This window comes from Palaemon carinicauda, unplaced genomic scaffold (genome assembly GCF_036898095.1).
Source record: "Palaemon carinicauda isolate YSFRI2023 unplaced genomic scaffold, ASM3689809v2 scaffold209, whole genome shotgun sequence".
Taxonomy (NCBI): Eukaryota; Metazoa; Arthropoda; class Malacostraca; order Decapoda; family Palaemonidae; genus Palaemon; species Palaemon carinicauda.
In genome coordinates, this window is record NW_027169690.1 from 151,541 (window position 1) to 173,730 (window position 22,190).

The 22,190-nt window shown below is 36.6% G+C and overlaps 1 long non-coding RNA gene across 1 annotated transcript; it reads right to left on the bottom strand.

Moving 5' to 3' along the window:
* Positions 1–248: 248 nt before the first annotated feature.
* LOC137635995 (uncharacterized) lies at positions 249–16,379 on the bottom strand. The gene is made up of 4 exons (XR_011042879.1): positions 16,231–16,379; positions 9,054–9,165; positions 4,480–4,796; positions 249–505 (listed from the first exon to the last, which is right to left on the bottom strand). It is a non-coding gene; the product is annotated as an uncharacterized lncRNA (long non-coding RNA).
* Positions 16,380–22,190: the final 5,811 nt, after the last annotated feature.

Consider the following 22,190-nt stretch of genomic DNA (forward strand, 5'->3'; position numbering starts at 1 on the left):
TCATTCTTTACAGAAGCATCAGCTAAAACACTTCTTTGAAGCTTCTAAATGAATCATTCTTTACATAAGCATTAGCTAAAACACTTCTTTGAAGCTTCTAAATGAATCATTCTTTACAGAAGCATTAGCTAAAACACTTCTTTGAAGCTTCTAAATGAATCATTCTTTACAGAAACATTAGCTAAAACACTTCTTTGAAGCTTCTAAATGAATCATTCTTTACAGAAGCATTAGCTAAAACACTTCTTTGAAGCTTCTAAATGAATCATTCTTTACAGAAGCATCAGCTAAAACACTTCTTTGAAGCTTCTAAATGAATCATTCTTTACATAAGCATTAGCTAAAACACTTCTTTGAAGCTTCTAAATGAATCATTCTTTCCAGAAGAATCAGGGGACCCCCAAGACTTCAACTGGGATTGTTGACAGCAACAGTTGTAGAGGCTCCATTAACATTTATATCTTCCTTCAAGAATTCCTCTCTTCTTGCCTTGGGTTCTTTAATCCTGTGGAACGAAAATTGAAATAATATATTGACATATGGATGGATATTTTACTACACAATAAAATTTTCTGGACACTAATATAGCTAGAGATCTATAGAATAAACTGGCCACTTATTCCAATAAAATAAATCATTAATGCAGCTAGAGATCTATAGAATAAACTGGCCACTTATTCCAATAAAATAAAATAAAATAATCCCTAACACAGCTAGAGATCTATAGAATAAACTGGCCCACTTATTCCAATAAAATAAAATAATCACTAATACAGCTAGAGATCTATAGAATAAACTGACCACTTATTCCAATAAAATAAAATAATCACTAATACAGCTAGAGATCTATAGAATAAACTGACCACTTATTCCAATAAAATAAAATAAATCACTAATACAACTAGAGATCTATAGAATAAACTGGGCACTTATTCCAATAAAATAAAATAAAATAAATCACTAATACAGCTAGAGATCTGTAGAATAAACTGGCCACTTATTCCAATAAACTAAAATAAAGTAATCACCAATACAGCTAGAGATCTATAGAATAAACTGGCCACTTATTCCAATAAAATAAAATAAGATAAAATAATCATTTGTAATAAGCACTTAAAAAATACCAAAGTCAGTCTTAAATGCTGTTTCAAATTTTCCATTTAACCACTGAATTAATCCAGTGACTTTTACAACAAAACTCTTTAAATCTACATACTGATCCCTTACACATTTACTGCCCAAATGCACTGAATTGTAAGGTTAAACTATGGAATAGAATCCCTTGCCTAACTGTAATATCAATACTTTTGCTAATGTATCCTACATCAACCAATAAACCTGTTCTAATATAAACCAAGGGATAGTTATAATCTAAATCCATTTAACCCTTTTACCCCAGGCTATTTGGAAATTTCCAACCCTTAACCCCCAGGGGGTTATTTTTTTCCCAGCACATTTTGCAGTATATTTTTTTTCAAATTGCTCTAACAGCCTTAATTTTAGTCATAGAGAGGTCAGGTTGGTCTCATTCTCTTGGAAAATGCCTGAAATTTTCTCAAAAAATTATCAACAATATGAAAAAAAAAAAAATTTATAGCATTTTTTTGCAAGGACGTACCGGTACGTCCATGGGGGTAAAGGGATGGCTTTTGTGAAACGTACCAGTACGTCCTTTGGGGGTAAAAGGGTTAACATATAGCTACTCAATGTTAACATTTATATTTATCCAATGAATAATCTACCATAGTTGAGAGTGTAGCTAAAGTGTCACACTTTGAATAAATGGTTTTAACATATACCACTGAATAACATATAGCTACTCAATGTTAACATTTATATTTATCCAATGAATAATCGACCATAGTTAGGAGTGTAGCTAAAGTGTCACACTTTGAATAAATGGTTTTAACATAAACCACTGAATAACACATAGCTACTCAATGTTAAACATTTATATTTATCCAATGAATAATCGACCATAGTTAGGAGTTTAGCTAAAGTGTCACACTTTAAATAAATGGTTTTAATATAAACCACTGAATAACATATAGCTAATCAATGTTAAACATTTATATTTATCCAATGAATAATCGACCATAGTTAGGAGTGTAGCTAAAGTGTCACACTTTGAATAAATGGTTTTAACATAAACCACTGAATATAAATACTGTTTTATTGGATACCTAATGCTGCATCAAAATATTCAACCTATCATGCCATAACGCCTAGACCAGTGGTTCCCAACCTGGGGGAAATTTCCCCCTGGGAGGAAATTTGAAGCTACCAGGGGGGAAATAATTACACTACCTACTAACTAGAAAAATATCAGATGCCAAAACGAGCCCTGATATTGATAAGTAGAAAAATAAACCAAAGTCTTTTTATTTTGCTACGAGCCGCTCTTCATATACTAATAAACAAATAGTTACAGAGTAAAATGGATAGAGAGCGGTTAGTAACAACTAACCGCATAGCTCTATGGCTATGCGGTTAGTTGTTACTGACCGCTCTCTATCCATTTTACTCTGTAACTATTTGTTCATCAGTATATTTGTATAATGGAAAAATAAATTAGTAAGTCGTCACAGTGTGTTTCAACTACTCTTTCCCTCATACACATGAAGGGGGAAATCTGGAGGGTTGCACTGGGTGCAGGGGGGAAATGACAGGAAAAAGGTTGGGAACCACTGGCCTAGACTTTGTTAATCTACTAACTACCAACCTTCCTATATATCAACAACAATCCTGTAACAACATGAGATGTCTCTACAGTAAAGTAAACTTCTGGGTAATTTACACACATTCAAATTATCATGTGTGTATATTTGGTCAGTGTCTACGACATAGTTCTGCTTTCTAGGGGAATATCGCTCCCTCTTGCCTCTGCCATTCATGAGTGGCCATTGAAACTTTTATGGTCTTTTCATGCCAGTTTATACATACATACATATACCAAGGCACTTCCCCCAATTTTGGGGGGTAGCCGACATAAAAAAAGAAACAAAAACAAAAAGGGGACCTCTACTCTCTACGTTCCTCCCAGCCTAACAAGGGACTCAACCGAGTTCAGCTGGTACTGCTAGGGTGTCACAGCCCACCCTACCACATTATCCACCACAGATGAAGCTTCATAATGCTGAATCCCCTACTGCTGCTACCTCCGCGGTCATCTAAGGCATCGGAGGCAGCAGCAGGGCCTACCGGAACTGCGTCACAATCGCTCGCCATTCATTCCTATTTCTAGCACGCTCTCTTGCCTCGCTCACATCTATCCTCCTATCACCCAGAGCTTCCTTTACTCCATGCCAGTTTATACCAGCACATTTTCTTAGCTCGTCATGCCAGCAGCTTCTCTTGCTTCTGGGTATTCAGGGCATCATACTCTTTATCAGTCAAGTACAAATCTCGAGAATAGAAATGCATTTTTAAAAACGCCGGAATTAAGGATGTAAGCAAATTAAAAAAACTCCAGGTAACAGTTTTACAAATTGGAGTGATAAAACTTTTTAAAAAACCTTATAATTGGGTAATTTACACACATTCAAATGCTTAGTTATAATCAATGAACCTTCGTGAGAATTCAAATCTGATGTATAAGTAATGGTTAGGATAACCCTCTTCAGTCTAAGAAATAAGAAATATAAGAGATGTGATCAGCGCTCAGCTAGACTAAATGGCACACAAGATCTTGAGATGAAGGAATAACTAAGACAATCTTTATACAAATTAATATTAAAGAAGACTAAGTCTAGTGAAGGTTACTATTTACCCAGTAATTAAAATAAAGCAGTTTACCTCGGATCAGTGTAAAAGCAGATATTAAATTCACTGTGGCGCCCTAGCAGTACCAGCTGAACTCGGTTGAGTCCCTTGTTAGGCTGGGAGGAACGTAGAGAGTAGAGGTCCACTTTTTTTTGTTTTTGTTTCATTGTTGATGTCGGCTACCCTCCAAAATTGGGGGAAGTGCCTTGGTATATGTATGTATCATCACAATCTACCATTTGCAATATAATAATTGAACATTCAATAATGATAAGAAAATATCTACTTATTCTAAGAAAAAATAATTATTGAAGATAATAGATATTTTTGGTCACCTTAACCAGGTATATAGATTTACGCTATTATTCTATCTGTTGGACATTATATAGATGCCTCAATCGCCTTCCAAATCCACACCAGAACTACAGTGGTCCAAACCCAATAGTTCACTGGCAAGCCAAATCCTACCTCGTCCTGATGATCGCACAAACACTTAGGAATCCTGAATTGCATATCTGATTTGTTCTACTGGCTTTGTTCCCATCTTGCATATTCCTCATGATTGAACTTTACATTACTCCATTATCTTTAGAAGTACAATTGTCAATTGCAATAGAAACTTACTACTGGCTTTGTTCCCATCTTGCATATTACACACGATTAAACTTCACATTACTCCATTATCTTTAGAAGTGAAAAGTATCCCGTTACTCTTACCTCAAAGTCACGAACTAAATGGTTTGAGTTTGATCTCCAATGATGCAGTTAGAAGCTCGAGTTTGATCTCCAATGATGCAGTTAGAAGCTCGAGTTTGATCTCCAATGATGCAGTTAGAAGCTCGAGTTTGATCTCCAATGATGCAGTTAGAAGCTCGAGTTTGATCTCCAATGATGCAGTTAGAAGCTCGAGTTTGATCTCCAATTCTGCAGTTAGAAGCTCGAGTTTGATCTCCAATGATGCATTTAGAAACTCGAGTTTGATCTCCAATGATGCAGTTAGAAGCTCATCCTTGACATCCAAATTAGAACAGCACCTGTAAAATTTAAATTAAATCAGCTACATACAAAATTGCAGACACTGAAGATTGATACATCTTACAATCGATGCAGACAAAAATCGAGCATTATCGTTTGAGCTATCTTGGAAAATCCCTTACATAATTCCTCCTATCCTATGTAGCCTACAATCTCCACATATCATCTATCATAGACTAAGTTTAAATTTATAGGTGTAATGTGTATAACATTAGTTGTGGAATGATCTTCCTAATCGGGTAGTTGAATCGGTAGAACTTCAAAAGTTCAAAGTTGGAGCAAATGCTTTTTTGTTGACCAGGCGGACATGAGTCTTTTTATAGTTTATATATGACATATCTGTTTTGACGTTGTTGCCTTTTTTTTAGAATTATTTATTGTTAATTTGTTCTCTTCATTTATTTATTTCCTTATTTCCTTTCCTCACGGGGCTATTTTTCCCTATTGGGGCCCCTGGGCTTATAGCATCTAGCTTTTCCAACTAGGGTTGTAGCTTGGATAGTAATAATAATAATTAGATTTTACCTTATTACTTCTTACTCATATTCATGACGTTGATATCTAAATCTAATATGTTTATCTTACTTCTCTTAATTCTGTTTACGAATTCAATAAATTAAGCAGTGTTCAACTAACAGACCAAATAGATACCCTTATCTAATTCTCATATCTAAAACAAGGAAAGTTTAGCTCTTCTATCACCAGCACATCGTGCCTAGATATCTGCCCGTTCACAATCAGGGTTCACGAGCTGTCCACTCTAAAATCATTATCATTATTATTATCAATATAAATAGCTAAGCTACAATCCTACTTGGTAAAGCAAGAAGAGCCCAGTGAGGACAGGAATAAGGAAATAAATAAACGATATAAATAGTAATGAACCATTAGAATAAAATATATTAAAAGCATTAACATTGAAACATACTTCATATATATATACTATAAAAAAAAGACATGTCAGCCTGTTCAACATAAAAATATTTGCTGCAAGTTTGAACTTTTTAAGTTCTACTGATTCATTCCACTACTTGGTCACAGCTGGAATAAAACTTTTAGAGTACTGTGCAGTATTGAGCCTCATGATGGAGAAGGCCTGACTATTAGAATTAACTGCCTGCCTAGTATTACAAACAGGATGGAACTGTCCAAGAAGATCTGAATGTAAAGGATGGTCAGAATTATGAAAAATCTTATGCAACATGCATAAGGAACTAATTGAACGACGGTGCCAAAGATTAATATCTAGACCAGGACTAATAAATTTAATAGACCATAAGTTTCTGTTCAACAAATTAAAAAGGTGAGAAGAAATGTGATGGACCGTGTTTTCCATATCATGACTGAAGATGGTTAAGGAATTTGAAAAAATAATGAAAGAAAAAGAAAAGAAAGAATCAAGCAAAAAGACAGTGAAACCAATGGGCAGGAAAGGTTCAATAACACAAAGAAAGAAGAATCAAGTACAAACAGATACAGATGATGAAGAGAGAACACTAGCAAAAACAACAAGAAAGAAAGGTTCTGTATCACAGCAAAAGAGGAAATGAGTTGAAAAAATACAAGTGATGAAGATGCTATACTTGAAGACGAAGAACTAAATGGAGACAGTAAGGCAGTAGCAGGGCCTTCCTATGCTAGTAGAACAAGTGAATCATCAAATGACAAAGTCTTGAGTTTGCATGATAGATCAGATGAGAGCTTTGATTATCCCTTTTACCCCCGGGGTATTTGGAAATTTCCAACCCTTAACCCCCAGGGGGTTACTTTTTTCCCAGCACATTTTGTAGTATATTTTCTTTAAATTGCTCCAACAGCCTTAATTTTTGTCATAGAGAGGTCAGGTTGGTCTCATTCTCTTGGAAAATGCCTGAATTTTCTCAAAAATTTATCAAAAAATATGAAAAACATTTTTGCAAGGACGTACGGGTACGTCCATGGGGGTAAAGGGATGGCTTTTGTGAAACGTACCAGTACGTCCTTTGGGGGTAAAAGGATTAAGAAAGACAACTTTGATTTTGACATTACCCTTGAGGAACCCAAAGAAAATTCTTGGGTTAGAGTAAATGTTGAAAAAGAAACATGGTCTAGCAAAGGTAGAAAAACATCCTCCTTTGAGGTCTACATTGCCAGAGTCATAAAGGTAGATGAAGGTGGCTATGAAATGTCATTTCTGAAAGAAAAAAGAGCTGGCTTTTACATAATGCCAGAAATGGAAGAAGTGTCCTATCCACATCACCGAGACGAGTTAGTTGTTCTTGGAAACCCAGAACAAGTATATAGAAATCGTTTATATGGGTTTTTATATCCATCTATTATAAAAACAATACTTGTCTCCCACTTTGCAAAGTTAATATGAATCAATGCTAAAAGATTTTCAAGTTCATTTTCAAACTATCCAAAGAATTTCAGTTATAATGTGTATTTTTTGTAAGTGCTAGTATAAAGGGATTTTGACGAAGGAAAAATCTATTTCTGGGCGAGGGACCTGTGTCGCCCAGTGAAATGCTCCTTAAAGCACCATTTCAAAGGTATAAATACTGCTAAATATACCAGAGAAAAAAGTTGCATGGAATGCTAGGAATATATCCAGCTCCCTCACCCCTAAAGGGTGTCGGTATTAAAACTGGGGCGAGTGATACCACTACCAGAGATCCCTTTCCAATCAGACTCAACCCTCCTCAAAATCCTCCGCTACTACGAGGTATCGTTCACTACAGCCACTGCCCCCCCCCCCCCCTCCCCCCACCAATAATCCTCCCATCATTCCTTGTTAGCACCCGTGAACGTTCGGACGTGTTTTTCGTAGCTCTGTGTTACTGTGTTATTTTATGTTTGAGAAGATGTCAGGCATTTTGAAGATCCATGCTCCCAAATTGAGTATTATATTTGTCTCTTTGGGATTTCTAGGTAGCGACACACGTTCATTCAATAACCTTGTTGGGTTTTATCTCAGCCACTTTGTTGACGCTCCCTGACGGGTGTGTATGAGGTCTTTTGGTGTCGCTTCCTCGGGATCTCTTGTATTTAGTTAATATACCACATTGATTCCCATGGGAAGTGGTAAAGAATTCTCAGGTCAAATATTATTATTTTTACTCTATAGATAACTATGCAGATATCTCTTTTATTCTAGTAAAGTAGCAGTTTGCTCATTTTTCTTTCAAAACCACTTTAGTTTGTGTGAAAAGTTAATCTCATATAGTTGCTAGGTGTATAATTAAAATAGAGGTGATACTTCAAATAATATGATATAATAATAATACAGTACCATGTATTGTTGAAAAAAAAATACAATAATTTTTTTTCCTATTTTTTTTTCTCTGACTGTACTCTCTACATTTTTCATATGTATAAGCCTTCCCCTACACATACATTATCAAGTATACCTATTTTGTATTATGTATTCATGTTACTCAAGCAATACATTTCATTTACAAGATGGAAACATGTTAATCACATATTTTGCTTTATCATGACTTTTTCCAATAAATTTCACATGGAAGCCGTTATAAAGCAAACGAAACTCTTTGAATCATAGGCGAGCAAATAAAGCATTGAATAAAGTCTAGCATATCCAAAGGAGGCTTGTGTAGCAAGAACAACCTAAGAGATAAGAGTGAAAGAGTACCTATTGGACAGGGGAGCGTACACATTGGGCATGCCTTGATAATAGGTGCGCACCAAATTTCATGACCATTTTTTCAGCATGGGTTTGCAATATCTATAATTTCTTTCCATAACATGAAACTAAAACCATTTCTTCATAGCCTGTATAAAAATCATATTCATTATGATTCTCTAGTCTTGGGTAGTGCTATAGCCTCTGTACCATGGCCTTCCACTGTCTTGGGTTAGAGTTCTCTTGCTTGACGGTACACTCAGGCACACTATTGTATCTAGTTTCTCTTTCTCTTGTTTTGTTGAAGTTTTTATTGTTTATATAGGAAATATTTATTTAAATGTTGCTACTATTCTTAAAATATTTTATTTTTCCTTGTTTCCTTTCCTCACTGAGCTATTTTCCCTGTTGGGGCCCCTGGGCTTATAGCATCCTGCTTTTCCAACTAGGGTTGTAGCTTAGCATTTAATAATAATAATAATAATAATAATAATAATTTGTAAGACGGACATAGTCCGAGTAAAAAAGTCCATGATATTTTGAGTACCTATTGGTACACGTACTCTAACTGTATAACTGAATTAATAATTCTAAAATATCCACTATTCTAATCACCAAATTCATCAGTACTTACAATACTTATCTTCTCTTATCTCTGTTTACACATTTCGTCATATCCATCCTGTACTGCACAGGGAGTACTTGACCATACGAACTGTAAGATTAGCAGCTTCAAGGCAGCAACCCTGTGAAGGTAGAAAATTCCAATTTAGTGATTAGGTTACACTAAGGGGTGTGAACAGGGGCCATTTTGTACAGATTTGTGACTATGTATGTAATTAGGCTGCCATGCAGTGAATATAATGTTGGCACAATAAGATATAATGATGACTAATGAGTATTATGAAAAAACTAAAAGCAAACTAGTGCTATGGGTTGTGACAGCACGTGCATTCACAGAATGATTCAAAATAACAGACTTGCAATGCCAAGATGGTTCTTAAATGAGGCATGTATTCAAGAGTAAAAAAACTCTCCTATAAACTATAAAATATTGCCATTGTTTTACATGTTTCACAAAAACAAAAATTAAAACTGATATTTTCAAATGTTAGTAAGGCTAGTGATGCACTTTTCGCACTCCCCAAGAGAGATTAGTTCACAAAATGTTCAGCTAGGCTTCACAAGGCACCAGAAGAGTTGGAAGACCCAGGCTACATGGCTGAGGACTATGAAGTGCAAAGTAGGAGATGATGAATGGAGTGGTATTGAATTAAAAGCTAAAGATAGAGACGATTGGCGAGATCTAACCGAGGCCCTTTGCGTCAATGGGCGTAGGAGATGATGATGATGATGAGCGAGGCCAGTGCAGTTGGATTGGGATTTACTTCAAATACAGACCCAAAAGTACAGTATTACACTAGGGAGAGACACTCCAGTCTAGTTAACATTTCTTTCCCCATCACACATCTAAAATTTCCCAAAATTAAAAATACTGCATAAAAAGATGTCATCATACAGCAGCAACAAATGCTTTGCCACTTGAAGACTCAAAACAGAGGAAACACAAGATGGAGGACATGTTATTAGTAATGAATATCAAGGAAACATAGCGGCAGAATTTAGCATCTTTATGAAAAAGAAATAAATGCAATAGGACAATTATACGAGACCCCATCTGGTGCCATCATGCAACCTACAGGAAATGCCTGCATGCTGTAAACATCTCTTAAGACAATTACTTCTTGATGCAAAAAGAAAGGATTTAAAACTACTATAAAAGCAACACCAAGCCCAGACAACTGAACCCAAGGATACCAAATTATACCAAAGGAAATTCCAAATAATTAGAACAAATAAGCTGTTTACCGGAAAGAGTTATGGACATATAAACACTATCATAAACTACAAATAGGGAGGCCACTAAGCATTGACAAGTTAAGATACATTGGACAGGAAGATGAAAGAAGAGAGCCAAGCAAGGAAGTTAAGTAGATGGCTTAACCCTTTTACCCCCAAAGGACGTACTGGTACGTTTCACAAAACCCATCTCTTTACCCCCATGGATGTACCGGTACGTCCTTGCAAAAAAATGCTATAAAAAATTTTTTTTTCATATTTTTGATAATTTTTTGAGAAAATTCAGGCATTTTCCAAGAGAATGAGACCAACCTGACCTCTCTATGAGAAAAATTAAGGCTGTTAGAGCAATTTAAAAAAAAATATACTGCAAAATGTGCTGGGGAAAAAATAACCCCCTGGGGGTTAAGGGTTGGGAATTTCCAAATAGCCTGGGGGTAAAAGGGTTAAGTACTGTACAGTATCACCCATTTAAATCAATTCAAAATAAAAAGTTCCGACTGTACATCACTTTTCTTCAAGTATTATATACAAAAACACATTCCATTTTATACCGTTTTACACAACCTTAAGTCGGTTTCTATAGTACAACAATGAAGTACTGTACTTTACATGGAAGCTTATCATAATCATTACTAGGCAAGTTAAAACCATAGTTTGAGAAGCAGAATGCTACAAGCATAAGGGCTCTAACTAGGAAAGTAGCCCAGTGAGGAAAGGAAGTGAGGAAAGGAAGTAAGGGAATAGCATATAAACTGAAAAACCGGTAAAAGTAATGACTAAAAAAAAATTGGTAGGTAAACTGGTTTTCATAAAATGAAGGTAGGTTGTATGGAACAAGTCACAGCGCTAGTCTCATCTTTTAGATTAAGTTAAAGACATGTAATAATGTATTATGGCTATACCTTCAAAACAACCATCTAAAGGAGGTTGAATTTTCCTCCTACAACAGAAAACAAACTAAAATAACAAATTTTTAAGTAATTTGTATTTTTCCAAACATACTTACCTAGAACTACCTTCTTAGGAGTTACTGGTAACTCTACCTAACCGACCAGCTTTTTGTATAGTTTACCCTCTTTCCATTTTCTAAGGGGTCAACCTCAGGCGGTGTGATATGTGCCCTGAGGCGACCCGGGGTCGGGAAGCGTGCTAGCTCAGGTCGGCGCCTCCTCAGTAAGTTTCTGGTCGCGACGTGATCATCATCTCGTCCCGCTCTCTCTTACCTTGTGCGATTTTTCAAGTAGGTAGAGAGTAGATATTGATGAACAGTTCCAAGTGGGATTATCAGAGATTTTCTCGAATTATTTAATGAGCTCGAAGACAAAGATCAACAAATACTGGCATATTAGTAACGGCAAAGACCCCACCAAAACTGACGCTTATGCTTTGATGCAGCAGATGCAATACTTTAAAGGAGATAAAAACAATATAACGAACAACAAATGCATCCATTTCTCGTCCACTACCGGACATAGGCCTCAAGAAATCAACTCACGTCTGGCATTCGCCCAGTTTTCATCACAACGCTGGCCAGTGCAGATCGGTACTGGGAGATTTTCGTCTGAACGCTCACAGCAAACCAACCTACTATGGCAGGCCCTGACTAATACAGCCTGGCTGATCGTGGCAACACGCAAACCCTTTCACCACATTAAGGTATCACCACTCACAAATGGGATAAAAGCAAAATATATTATTATTGTTAATTGCTAGGCTACAACCCTAGTTGGAAAAGCAAGATACTATAAGCCCAGGGGCCACAACAAGGAAAATAGCCCAGTAAGGAAAGGAAACTATGAAAAATTAAATATTTTAAAAACAGTAACATTGAAATGAATATTTCCTATATGAACTAAAAATACTTTAACAAAACAGGACCAAGAGAGATAAGACAGAATAGTGTGCCCGAGTGTACCCCCAAGCAAGAGAACTCTAACCCAAGACAGTGGAAGACCATGGTACAGAAGCTATGGCACTACCCAAGACTAGAGAACAATGGTTTGAATTTTGAGTGTCCTCCTATAAGAGCTGCTTACCAAAGCTAAAAGTCTCTCTTCTACCCTTACCAAGAGGAAAGTAACCACTGGACAATTGCAGTGCAGTAGCTAACCCTTTGGGTGAAGAAGAATTGTTTGGTAATCTCAAGTGTTGTCAGATGTATGAGGATAGAGGAGAATCTGAAAAGAATAGGCCTGACTATTCGGTGTATGTGTAGGCAAAGGAAAAGAACCGTAACCAGAGAGAAGGATCCAATGTAGTACTGTCTGGCCAGTCAAAGGACCCCATAACTCTCTAGCGGTAGTATCTCAACGGGTGGCTGGTGGTGCCATTAAAGCTAGTTTATTTATTAGTTTGGATATACGACAGACCAATACTATACTATAGCACTAGAGTATTATTACTAGCTAAGCTACAAGCCAGGTTGAAAAAGCAGGAAGCGATAAGTCCAAGGGCTCCAACAAGGAAAAATAGCCCAATAAGGAAAGGCAATATGGAAATAAACTACATGAGAAGTAATGAACAATGAATATAAAATAAATCATCAGCCTCTTGAAGTAGGGAATCGATATAGCACGAACCGGAAAGGGATTCAACCAATCCTAAAAAAAAGGGACCGCTTGGCCAGGGCTCCAGCTCCCCGTTGAGATAATACCGCTGGTGTTATTGGGTCTTTTGAATGGCCAGACAGTACTACATTGGATCCCTTTCTCTGATTACGGCTCATTTTTCCCTTGCTTATGATAAATTTACTATTTTTACCATATTTACCTTCTTTATCTGATGAATGCAAGAGTTGATGGGAGAAGTACGAGAGGAAGGCCAAGGTTTGGGTGGATGGATGGAGTGAAGGAAGCTCTGGGTGATAGGAGGATAGATGTGAGCGAGGCATGAGAGCGTGCTAGAAATAGGAATGAATGGCGAGCGATTGTGGCGCAGTTCCGTTAGGCCCTGCTGCTGCCTCCGATGCCTTAGATACCCGCTGAGGTAGCAGCAGTAGGGGACTCAGCAGTATGAAGCTTCATCTGTGGTGGATAATGTGGGAGGAGGGGCTGTGACACCCTAGCAGTACCAGCTGAACTCGGTTGAGTCCCTTGTTAGGCTGGAGGAACGTAGAGAGTAGAGGTCCCCTTTTTGTTTTGTTTCATTTGTTGATGTTGGCTACCCCCCAAAATTGGGGGAAGTGCCTTGGTATATGTATGTATGTATGTACCTTCTTTATCTGATGTCAGCTTGTCAAGACAAAAGCAATTCCATCACTAGATACATATGAACCAATACAGACAAGAGACCGTGCCCACCACCAATATAGATCAAACATAACGAATCCAATCGGATGACCACTTCTCCGACTATCACCTTCACTAACAACAACACGCGATCTGACGTCACTGTGACGTCATGTAAACTACTAGTTTCTTCACTAATCCCAATATTGCCTATTTACTTATGCCTTACGTAATTCACTCATGTTATAAGATATTTCAGGAATTGTATGCAAAGATATCCAATTATCCCTTTTACCCCCAGGCTCTTTGGAAATTTCCAACCCTTAACCCCCAAGGGGTTATTTTTTCCCCAGCACATTTTGCAGTATATTTTTTTTTAAATTGCTCTAACAGCCTTAATTTTTGACATAGAGAGTTCAGGTTGGTTTCATTCTCTTGAAAATGCCTGAATTTTCTCAAAAAATTATCAAAAATATGAAAAAAAAAATTTATAGCATTTTTTTGCAAGGACGTACCGGTACGTCCATGGGGGTAAAGGGATGAGTTTTGTGAAACGTACCAGTAAGCCCTTTGGGGGTAAAAGGGTTAAGCTGTCCAACCACGGACCTATACTGTTAGTTCCGACCTGGTATTCTGTTACCAGTATATTGTCTAGCTTCTGGTTCCTTCACAGAGTTGACATATTTCCATTAATTGATATTTGTCCTCCTTTCCTTCTGCTCTACTTTTACTTTCTTGTTCACCCACTTAACTTTCTCTCTTAGCCTTCCAATTGTCTTTTCCATGATAGTAGGATAGATGTGAGAGAGGCAAGAGAGCGTGCTAGAAATAGGAATGAATGGCGAGCGATTGTGACGCAGTTCCGCTAGGCCCTGCTGTTGCCTCCGATGCCTTAGATGACCGCGGAGGTAGCAGCAGTAGGGGATTCAGCATTATGAAGCTTCATCTGGGGTGGATAATGTGGGAGGGTGGGCTGTGGCACCCTAGCAGTACCATCTGAAATCGGTTGAGTCCCTTGTTAGGCTGGAGGAACGTAGAGAGTAGAGGTCCCCTTTTTGTTTTTGTTTCATTTGTTGATGTCGGCTACCCCCCAAAATTGGGGGAAGTGCCTTGGTATATGTATGTATGTATGTACCTTGCAATACTATGCTTTTGTAGCATCCTTCAACCCAAAAACTGTCTTCTTCAATTTCCGTAAACCAATCCAATCTCCTTCAACTGGTGGTTTCAAATATACTTCCCTCTGTATCTGATCACCCTGCAAATATGCTGTTTTCACATCTAACGTATAACAATTCATTTTATCTTTTTTTGTAGGAGCATCTTTTTCCCAGTTCGGCATTTTTTCTTCTAAGCGTCTAGCAACCAACCTGGCCTTACATATCTGTTCACCCCTTTTTAAACTTCTCAGTGAATATCCACCTTCTGGATATAGCTTTTTGCACAGTATCATCCACCTCATATACATTGTTTTCTCTGCAACTCTGTAATTCCTTTTCCTTAGCCTCTAACACCTGCTTATTCTCAAAACCTAACAAAACCTCTCCTTCCTACCCAATTTTTTCAATATTCCTGTAATCTGTCAGGATTATCACCCTTTGCCACCAGTAAAAGAATCCTGTACGTTGTATGCACCTCTCGAGTATTCACTAGATCTTTTACCAGCCAAACTTAAAACTGACCTTTCTTCTATCTGATGGGTGTCATTTACTGCTCTAACCCTGTTCCATTTTCTCAACTTGGGTCATTCTTCTGTCAAGTCTTCCTCCACGTTTTCATCATCTCTCTCTATTCTCTACCCTCTTATTCCCGATAATCACTTCTGTCTCATGTATGTTACATCGTTCATACGGTTGTCCCTATTTCCATTAACCTCTGACAATCTTTCTTTTTCTGTTACTTTACCCGAGCTCTTGTAATGTGTATCCTAAACATCTCTCTCAATGAACTACCATGTTTTACTATGACTGTCTAACCTGACACTCCTACTGCCTCAGCAGGCCCTCTCCATTCTCTTTCATCCTCTCTATTATAAAACTCTTCTTCTCCAACAACTACCTCCACAAGTTTATGTTCTCTTACGTTTCTATTTAGAGCAATTCTTAGTTTGCTGCAAGACTCATTTTTGATGAAAGCCTGTCTAGCCTTGTGTACTGCATTTAATGTACCCCTTACTACTCCTTCTCCTGTCTAAACTAGCTGGATTTGAAGTCTCTTCCCCTACTAAGTTTGGTAGAGCAGGATTTCTACCACAAAAACTAGCTGATTAGGCAAAAGTCCTACATTATTTACTAAACAGTTTCTTGCACATACCACCCATCTCAAAGCTATTGGCCAACTCGCATCTTCCTCGGACTTCTTTTTAGGATCCCAACTGTTTTCTCGAACAATCCATTGCTCCGTGGCAATTCTGCTGTTGCTGCCAACAATTTTATATTCCACATTTCAGTCATTCTTCTCATTTTATCATTCTGGAACTCTTCAACATTATCAGAAAGTATTTTACATGGTGCTCCAAAAATGTGACCCACCCATCAATAAAGGGTCTTATGATAGTTTCTGTATTATTATTATTACTTGCTAAGCTACAACCTTAGTTGGAAAAGCAAAATGCTATAATCCCAGGGGCTCCAACAGGGAAAATCTCCCAGTAAGGAAAGGAAACAGGGAAAAATAAAATATTTTAAAAGAGTAACATTAAAATACAATATTGTGACTCACATTCTAACCTCATTTAGAGTATAGGAAGATGGTACGACGAAGTCAGGATTGAGGAATGCCAGAAAACTGACTGGGGGATGAAGCCATCGTGTTGGTCTTGATTACGGCACGAACATCCGGCCATGATTGCTGATACTGTAGTCGGTACCTCCTTAAAGAATGAAAAGTATATAAGTAAAACTTTAATGCATAAATCAAAACTAATAGATGAAGTACAATTTACAATACTGTATATTGTATTGTAATTAACATACTAGCTGTTTATACAGGAAAAATATTTATTACTGAATGATAATGAGATCACAAAGAACAAAATACTGTTATGAGTAACCATATATAAGTGGACAAATTATAGCCACGATGTCTCTACCACATATATATGTCAAAATATAGTAAAAGAAAAACTTTGTGGATGTCACAGGTGGTTTTAAATTCATGTCAAAATTTATTTCCACAATTCTTTAACCCTGGATAGGTACGCTCCTCGGACACCCCTTTAAGGGTATACTCGGACGCGAACGACCCCGACGCCAAAAAAAATTCTTGAAAAATCAGTTTTTGCAGTAACCTCCTTTTTTCTTTTGCCAAAAAAAACTTCAATGAATGCTTAAAACAACTGTAAAGAGAAATACTACTCATCTGCAGAAAAACTATTTATTATAAATATTTTAAAAAATTAAGTAGAAAAAAAAAGACCTGACATAAAAATTCATAAAAAAAAAGTTTATACATATATACACAAATCCTTTTAGGAAATGATTCTTGAATGTTTAGGACACATCTTGATGTATTTTGGATGAAGTCAGACCCATGGAGGTGAAGATCTGAAATGAGAAAAAAAGGGTAACTTTTTTTGGCCAAAAAAATTTGTCCAAATTTCATGAATTTTTTTGGGTACCCAAATGAAATAGGAAGTGGCTAATTTTTTAGGGAATAAACATATGTTATCCTAAAATAGAAATATGTAAAAAAATCTTCATTATTTTGTAAATTACATTTATATCAGGGGCCATATCTAAAGGTAATTTTTTGAGTACTTAGAAATTTCGTAAAAAAATACATATATTTAATATATAATATGATATTTATGCAGGTAAAAATATACCAAAATATCACAAATTCTATAGGGAACAAGAATATATATAGATAGGGCAGCTTACGCTTCGGATATGTCCACAAAATGGCCGCCAACCACACTGACTCAGACTCCCTAATCTGCCACTTGAAATGTAGGAAGGGTATGTCAATTTCAAGGTGTTATTTACTAATCTAATTATTATTGGATATGCATAAAAATTGTATGGTGGGTTGCTGGATAATTGTCGATTATTTTACGACTATAAAATTAAAATTCTGACCCAAAAAAATTTTTTTGAAGGGAAATAAAATCGAAAAAAAAAAAAAATGTAAAACAATATAATATTTTAGCTAAAAAAATTTGATGATATTCAATCAAAAAAAAGTAAACAAAATTTTCTGACAAATAAACATCTAGAGGAATCATTACTCTGTGATAGTTCCTTAGTACGTAGTAATTTTGAAAGAATTGGGAAAAAACAAAAAAATGGCAATCACCGGAAAATCGAACACATACCTATATATACGCCATATCTGGCTAAAAAAAAGATAGGCATGGGTAGCCAGATCATCTAGAAACACTTTCCAACACTATAAAAATATAAGTTTTGCGACACTACTTGCCAATTCCTTACGGTAACATGACTAAGCAAAAAAATGCAAAACAAATAAAAAGGGGCACTCGCGGAAAAATGGCTAACATTCTAATATACGGCATTTCAGAAAAAAAAATTCAGCCACGTGCTAGGCAAACCATCAAGGCACATTTTCCGACAAATAAACATCTAAATGAATAATTACTCTGTGATAGTTCCTTAGTACGTAGTAATTTTGAAAGAATTGGGAAAAAACGAAAAAATGGCAATCACCGGAAAATCGAACACATACCTATATATACGCCATATCTGGCTAAAAAAAAGATAGGCATGGGTAGCCAGATCATCTAGAAACACTTTCCAACACTATAAAAATATAAGTTTTGCGACACTACTTGCCAATTCCTTACGGTAACATGACTAAGCAAAATAATGCAAAACAAATAAAAAGGGGCACTCGCGGAAAAATGGCTAACATTCTAATATACGGCATTTCAGAAAAAAAAAATTCAGCCACGTGCTAGGCAAACCATCAAGGCACATTTTCCGACAAATAAACATCTAAATGAATAATTACTCTGTGATAGTTCCTTAGTACGTAGTAATTTTGAAAGAAATGGGAAAAAACGAAAAAATGGCAATCACAGGAAAATCGAACACATCCCTATATATACGCCATATCTGGCTAAAAAAAGAAGATAGGCATGGGTAGCCAGATCATCTAGAAACACTTTCCAACACTATAAAATTATAAGTTTTGCGACACTACTTGCCAATTCCTTACGGTAACATGACTAAGCAAAAAAATGCAAAACAAATAAAAAGGGGCACTCGTGGAAAAATGGCCATTCTAATATACGGCATTTCAGAAGAAAAAAAATTTCAGCCACGTGCTAGGCAAACCATCAAGGCACATTTTCCGACAAATAAACATATAAATGAAATATTACTCTGTGATAGTTCCTTAGTACGTAGTAATTTTGAAAGAAATGGGAAAAAACGAAAAAATGGCAATCACAGGAAAATCGAACACATACTTATATATACGCCATATCTGGCTAAAAAAAAAATAGGCATGGGTAGCCAGATCATCTAGAAACACTTTCCAACACTATAAAAATATAAGTTTTGCGACACTACTTGCCAATTCCTTACGGTAACATGACTAAGCAAAAAAATGCAAAACAAATAAAAAGGGGCACTCGCGGAAAAATGGCCAACATTCTAATATACGGCATCTCAGATAAAAAAAAAAGACATGCACGTGTTAGCCCAACCATCAAGGCACACTTTCTAACACATAAACATGAAAAAAAAATCAATAATATACGGCAATTCCTTACTACGTAGTAAATTTTTACAAATATTGAAAAAAAACAGAAATTGGCAACCGCAGTTAAATACCCAATATACCAATAACTACGTCGTATCTGACAAAAACAAAATCACGCATGGGTAGCCAGATCATCTAGACACACTTTCCAACACTAAAAAAGCAAAAGTTTTACGACACTATTTCGCAATATCTTACGGAAAAATGACTTGGCAAAAAAATGAAAAAAAATGAAAAAGGGACACTCGCGGTAAAATGCCCGACATTCTAATATACGGCATCTCAGATATAAAAAAAGACATGCACGTGTTAGCCCAACCATCAAGGCACACTTTCTAACACAAACATGAAAAAAAAATGAATAATATACGGCAATTCCTTACTACGTAGTAATTTTTACAAATATTGAAAAAAAAAACAGAAATTGGTAACCGCAGTTAAATACCCAATAAACCAATAACTACGTCGTATCTGACAAAAACAAAGTCATGCATGGGTAGCCAGATCATCTAGACACACTTTCCAACACTAAACAAGCAAAAGTTTTACGACCCTATTTGGCAATATCTTACGGAAAAATGACTTGGCAAAAAAATGAAAAAAAAATGAAAAAGGGGCACTCGCGGTAAAATGGTCCTCGTGGTGATGAACGACATTTTAACTAAAAAAAAAATCATGCACATGGTAGCCAAACAATCCACCAAGACTTTCCACAACTGATAACCTATACAAGTTGCACCATTCTACGACAATTTCATAATACGTAATAACTTTGATAATTATGCAAACTACCTTAGAAGGGTAAACTCGGTCGCGCTCGACCCCGACGCGTCTCAGAAATCGGGGAAGGAGTACAGCTACAGCAATGCACATCTGGACACTACTAGAGCGTGTAGGGGAGACACCTTCTGCAGGTCGATCACCCACAAATTCAGTCACGGGGGTGAGTCACGTGAGAAAAACCTGTTTTTTTTTGACGCTCGGGGTCGCAAACGACCCATCGTACCTATCCAGGGTTAAAACACAATAATTGTCACAAGGCTTTTAACGTTTTTTGTGTTATGGTTATTTTTACTCTTGATACATACAAAAACACAAAATTCTAAATTATTCAGATAACTTCAGTGTACCATATGTCCTCTGACTCCAAGGTTGAAAACATTATGCATTCTGCATATTTAATATCACACCAAGGCCAGGCAACTGAACCCAAGGATACCAAATTATACCAAAGTAAAAATTCCAAAATATTAAAACAAATAAGCTGTTTACCTGAAAGAGTTCTGGACATATAAACACTGTATCATAAACTACAAATAGGGAGGCCACTAGGCATTGACAAGTTAAGATACATTGGACAGGAAGATGAAAGAAAAGAGCCAAGTAAGGAAGTTAAGTAGATGGCTTAAAAAGTGAATGCAGCTTAGTCCTGATGGGATGCACTTGGAAAATTCCTGCCTCACGGGATCATAAATTAAGTACTGTACAGTATCACCCATTTAAATCAATTCAAAATAAAAAGTTCCGACTGTACATCACTTTTCTTCAAGTATTATATACAAAAACACATTCCATTTTATACCGTTTTACACAACCTTATGTGGGTTTCTATAGTACAACAATGAAGTACTGTACTTTACATGGAAGCTTATGATAATCATTACTAGGCAAGCTAAAACCATAGTTTGAAAAGCAGAATGCTACAAGCATAAGAGCTCTAACTAGGAAAGTAGCCCAGTGAGGAAAGGAAGTAAGGGAATGGGAACAGCATATTAACTTAAAAAAATGGGTGAAAGTAATGACTAGAAAAAAATTGGTAGGTAAACTGGTTTTCATAAAATGAAGGTAGGTTGTATGGAACAAGTCACAGCGCTAGTCTCATCTCTTAGAATAAGTTAACGACATGTAATAAGGTATTATGGCTATACCTTCAAAACAACCATCTAAAGGAGGTTGAATTTTCCTCCTACAACAGAAAACAAACTAATATCACAAATTTTTAAGTAATTTGTATTTTTCCTAACATACTTACCTAGAACTACCTTCTTAGGAGTTACTGGTTAACTCTACCTAACCGACCAGCTTTTTGTATAGTTTACCCTCTTCCCATTTTCTACGGGGTCAACCTCAGGCAGTGTGGTACGTGCCCTGAGGCGACCCGGGGTCGGGAAGCGTGCTAGCTCAGGTCGGCGACTCCTCAGTAAGTTTCTGGTCGCGACGTGATCATCATCTCGCCGCGCTCTCTCTTACCTTGTGCCATTTTTCAAGTAGGTAGAGAGTAGATATTGATGAACAGTTCCAAGTGGGATTATCAAGAGATTTTCTCGAATGATTTAATGAGCTCGAAGACGAAGATCAACAAATCATCCTGGCATATTAGTAACGGCAAAGACCCCACCAAAACTGACGCTTATACTCCCATGAACAGTTTGCTTTGATGCAGCAGATGCAATACTTTAAAGGAGATAAAAACAATACAACGAACAAGAAATGCATCCATTTCTCGTCCACTACCGGACATAGGCCTCAAGACATCAATTCACGTCTGGCGATCGGCCAGTTTTCATCACAACGCTGGCCAGTGCAGATTGGTACTGGGAGATTTTCGTCTGAACGCTCACAGCAAACCAACCTACTATGGCAGGCCCTGACTAATACAGCCTGGCTGATCGTGGCAACACGCAAACCCTTTCACCACATTAAGGTATTTCCACTCACAAAGGGATAAAAGCAAAATATATTATTATTATTAATTGCTAAGCTACAACCCTAGTTGGAAAAGCAAGATACTATAAGCCCAGGGGCCCCAACAAGGAAAATAGCCCAGTAAGGAAAGGAAACTATGAAAAATTAAATATTTTAAAAACAGTAACATTGAAATGAATATTTCCTATATAAACTAAAAATACTTTAACAAAACAGGACGAAGAGAGATAAGACAGAATAGTGTGCCC